At 43.2% G+C, this 5,180-nt stretch overlaps 1 long non-coding RNA gene across 1 annotated transcript in view; it reads left to right on the forward strand.

Annotated features, from left to right (window-relative positions):
- LOC140213220 (uncharacterized) overlaps positions 1 to 558 on the forward strand; it is a 39,747-nt gene extending 39,189 nt beyond the window's left edge. The window contains exon 3 of the long non-coding RNA XR_011890161.1: positions 379 to 558. This is a non-coding gene — a long non-coding RNA (uncharacterized lncRNA). The remainder of the gene's footprint in view (positions 1 to 378) is intronic.
- Positions 559 to 5,180: the final 4,622 nt, after the last annotated feature.

Here is a 5,180-nt window from a genome sequence, read left to right on the forward strand (position 1 = left end):
GTTACCAGTGCTTCAGCTGTAAAGAAAGAGTAAAAGAAAATGCTGAGTAAATCCCGCAACTGCTAAATATGTACATTTGCGGTCTTGCGCTTACTATAAGACAATGCAACCGCTAGACAACAAAGAATATGGTAGCGTAGTGTTGACAATTACTGCAACAATATACTAGGCAACAGATAACGGCCGATATATTTTTTAGGTAAATTTCTGTGGGTTGTTCCATTGCTTGACATCTAAGCAGAAGCATTTTTTTCTGCCTTATTCGCGAGCCTATTTCCAGCAAAGCCCTAATTTAGGAGTTGGTATTCATACTAAGGATTTCAGAACTTGTCAGCGCTTTAGAACAATATCTAATCAACCTGGATTTATTTCTTCTAGACAATGCTCGATAGGAACACATGCTTCAAAGACCTGGTGGTGTCCTATCATGAGGAAAGAAGGGAAGGTGGATGCCACGTCGACAAGGACTGTCATGTTACTGAAAAGTGCCAGGTGGAGGTCCTTCAGTCAAGCGCAGGACATGTTGGAAAATCTTCTATCATGTTCGGAATTCCTGTCCCTAACGTAAGATTTTCTGCTGTTACTTCGTAATATTTCATTTTGCCTGTACAGCATGTGTAATAATAGTTATGGGTAATAAAACATGGAAGATCTATTCTGAAAGTGACAAGAAATGAAAAAATTTCTTATCTTTGTGTTTCTTTGGTTTGCATTTCCCGACTTAGTCTAGGGCAAGAAGGCTTGAAATTCTGAGAAATCCCGCATATGCTGTGCTATCAGTTTCATTTTATTTATTTCATAAGCGGTATACATGCTTACATTAGTCTACAGAAGTAGGTCCCGAGGCATGTAGCATAAAGGGTATTATATTTGTGCAAGTATATAGCATAAAACAGCAAGGTAGTACTCATAAGATGGAATTTTATGCAAAGTAAACGGTGTACCAACTGCAAATGACACGAACGCAATAACTAGCAATACAATTATGACAGTAGTTAAGGTAATAAAACCCAAACAAGCCAAGAATGTTTATAAGCTGGACAATTGAAAAACAGACAAAGGAAAAACGAAAGAGAAGTTAGCAGGAGTGAAGTGATTTTGGTTATGTAGTAGGACACTGAATAATCTTTCTTTGAAGGGACCCAAAGAAGTAAAGCTCCTGGCATTTAGTGGGAGGCTGTTCCAAGTAAGACGGAGAAATACCAAGACTATTTTTCATAATAAGTACGTATTAGTGGCAATAAGAAATCGTTGTTAGCTGCGAATCTTGCGCGGTTTAACCTAAGTAGCCTCAGAAAATTTATTTACTTTGGGAGGATTACTTGTTATTTTAACTCAGCTAGCAGGCTAACATGTATTTAACTAGATTATTTGCTGAAGTTGCACTGTGGTTGGGAAGCATATTATAACCGCCGCAGTGGAATGATTAGAACGATAATATTCGGATGGCGCAATGATTCTGCAAATGCTGTAGCGGTACTATGCGTGTTGGATATCTGTTGCCCCGCGTTTTAATAAAATAATTGCGGTATGTCTGAATAAATGAGTAGTACCGGCTTAGCGTTGTTGGTTCTCTAAGATAATACCTAGCGTTAAGAAAAATTCTAATACGAGGAGCAAGTTTCCGCTTCAGTAGGCGATATACCTTGCAATAAGATTGTCTATGATTACACCAACGCATGACCATGAAAGAAATGAGCTACACGTAAACAATTATTTTTACTGCCCATAATGCTATACCACCTTTTCTGCGTACGCATGGTGTCTCGTGCATTACCAAAACGCTGGTCAAGCGCCGTTGTCACCTATGACTCCGAACATTGCCGAACTGCCACGTCTGCAGTACCCCGCCTGCAGAGCACCCCCCCTCCCACCCCTACAAACACCTCCTTACTCTTTCCAGTATGGTAATCTGCAAGAACGCTGTCTCCCTCGCGATGAAGAAAACTATGCATGATTACCGTGGTGTGGAACTTAGACGCACGTAGTCTATCAGCACCCGAAAGCAGTTCAGTGTAAGCATGAAGATACCCGCAATAGGCAGTGGCTGCTGCTTTAGAAAGCCTCCGTGTGCCAATGTTTGGGCCATGATGCAGAAGTCGTCCACGGCTTCATGCTCTACTGGTCGACCAATCTTATATTTTATTGCCGAGTCCCTTATTTAAAGCGTCACAGACCCTTGCGCTGGCGGTGCTTGCCACCATTTAACGATGCAGCAAGCATGTCGGCCTGGTGACTGAATTTGGCGCTTTGAATATTGCCACTGGACACGTTTCTTCTATCAGTGGTAGCACGGGCAATGTAGTACGCACGTTACGTCGAGAAGCATGCTCTTTACATTCACCAGGTGTAAAATGCTTCCTTCTTTACCTCGCAAGGCAGCTAGCGATGCATGCAAGCGGGTGCGACGCCTTCCCGGCACTCCAATGATGTATCCGCGACTCAAAACACATCGCTGCCATGTCATTTTTTCACTCAATCTAGTCTTGCAGACCAAGGCAGAACTTAGCGGGCACGCCGCTTTATCGCGCAGCGTGTTCAAAGAGAACCGCGAGATAAGAGCCTTGCCGAAACACGCGGTTGCAACGCACAGGCGCACCAACTTTATAATCTCAGAGGCAAAGCAATCTTCGAGACACTGCAAAGGACTGTGTGCGTGCGTCACTGCGGGGCTACTACATGACCAGGGAAAACGCGAGAAAGCAGCACGGCTCCAGCACACGCTTTATACATGACGCGTTTCCGCTTTTCACTAACGTGGATAGTCATCGCGGATCTGTGCTGGCCAGGCTATATTCTCATAGCCTTTTGAATACGCGGCTATTGCGCCAGTTATGAAACTTGCTCCAAATCTTGAAATTTTTTGCCAGGAGATAATTTCCTTGAGTTTTTCTGTCTGTATGCATGCGCCCCACTTACTTTTTAAAGATACGCAGTAATTTGTTTAAAGCTTGTAAAAGCATAGTAGTGCTACAATAAGTATATGAATTCTTCTGGCGAAATTTTGCCGTCGGCGGCGGTGCGCTGTGACTGAAAGAATGTTGGTATATATATATATATATATATATATATATATATATATATATATATATACACGCCTCTATAGGCAGATATAAGGTTGCCCGAAAGCCGGATTCTCACAAAGGATCTCTAGCACAAAAGCGCGCTACCTCACAATTTGTCCCTAGACGCTTGCTACTGTAGGCATAAGAGAATAGTAATTAGAATCGCCTGCGTCCAGCAGACGTTGGCTGCCAGGATGCTGTTGCAACATGGGCAAAAAATATAGATAGCTTTGACAGATTCTAGGTATCAGAGAATTGTAATTAGAATTGCCTGTGTCCAGCAGACGTTGGCTGCCAGGATGCTGTTGCAACATGGTCAAAAAATATAGATAGCTTTGACAGATTCGTGTACGATAGCTTCTGCCAGATTCGTATTTTTTTCGGTTATGAGACAGTGAAAAAAAAATCGAGCATATCGCTTAGGCAAGTAACCTTCTACTCAGGAAAAGGAGGCAGAAGAATAATATGTGCATTTGCCAACGTGAAATAAAACATGCATTCACTTTCTTGCCTCCCAGTACACGCATCCCAGTGACCTTTATAATGATATTTTAAGGGTGGTCATTCTCAACAACACGAATGACTACCAAGCCGCATGTCTCAACATTACGGATAACGTCTTTGGTTTCAAAGACAATTGCATTTTGTCAGAAAATATGAGGAAAATTGCGGCTTGTTAACACCGGATACCCCGTGGGTCATTTAACATAGAACATGAACAAGCGTCGCATGTGTGTCTGCGCGGCGCAGTTTCCTTGCTTGACTCTGATTCTACATGTTTAGGCGTTGAAATGTTTAAATGCGTGTGCTGTATGTGCACATGACCAAAATGATTGCCTATAGGTCTGCTAAACAACGGTAAACGTGTGAGCGCGCTAAACACTCTTTAAGATGCCATACGCACAAGCCCGCATGACAACGTTTGGGGCTGGTCGTACATTCACCACAGATACAAATGCGCCCGTGCAGCAGCACGTGCTCTTGCGCAACCAAATCGTGCGGCACGTTCAGCACCGACCATCTACTTCGTATTAGGGACACATGTGCTGTCCACGAAACCTTTGGGACAGATGAAACTGTATACAGGATTTATGCAATCAAACATGCCGAGAATTCTATACTATATACTATACTATACTATACTATACTATACTATACTATACTATACTATACTATACTATACTATAGAATAATTCCCACGGCAACAAATATTTACCTCCAAGCTGATCATTTATTTAACAAAAGAATGAACAACCATTTTCTTTGTGAGAAGGATGGCTCATAGGCCTAACTGGGGAAGAAGCGGGAAGAAAACGAAAAGCCGTGAAATCATTCTCACAATGTCGGTCTCTCACAAATTTATAGAGGTCCATGAGACGATGATGAATCTCAACTTGCGCATTAGTACGCTCGCGCAGCGTTGGTATGATGGCTGTGTACCTGTGGCGAGCACTGCAGAAAGGACAGTCCCGTATCAGGTGACGTAAGTTCGGTCTCGTTGGCATTTTCACATTGCACTAAGCGCAGTCAAGCACAGGCTCTGGCACCAGATTAGTACAGTCGTCGTCTTCGCAGGCTTTCACCGTCTCTGCGCTTACCAGTGGGCATTGACATGGAAGTCAGGGCAAAGCAAGGGATCGATTTGTGTACCAACGCTTGGCATCCAAGCGGCAAGCTTCAAAGAAGAGAAGAAAGTTAGTGGGTATGCTGGCGCTGAAGGACTTGCGCTGTTCTAGCCATGTGGTGGAGTGGAGGGAATGTTATTCTTGGTCTGCGGCGGTGAAGGAGACATGTAAGGCTTTGGGACGCTTCAGGGGGTACATAAAATTGCGTACGGCAGCCTGTGCGTTTCATCTGTGCTAGGGATTTCACAGTACATGGCGAGAAGTTTTCTGGAAGCCATCAGGTTACATTCTCTCAGGTTGCCAATCTTCGTCGATGGTTCGTGAAAGCTTTTATTCGCCCCAGGCTACAAAAGAAAACACCCATTTTAACGCGGACGAAAAGCGTGAACTGGAACTTAATTGTTAGTGAAATAATAATTTGGTTGGCTACATAGCTACAGATGCTTATTTCCATTTATACTGAGAAGCGTTAGTTGCTTTCCAGGTAACT

This window comes from Dermacentor andersoni, chromosome 9 (genome assembly GCF_023375885.2).
Source record: "Dermacentor andersoni chromosome 9, qqDerAnde1_hic_scaffold, whole genome shotgun sequence".
Classification (NCBI taxonomy): Eukaryota; Metazoa; Arthropoda; class Arachnida; order Ixodida; family Ixodidae; genus Dermacentor; species Dermacentor andersoni.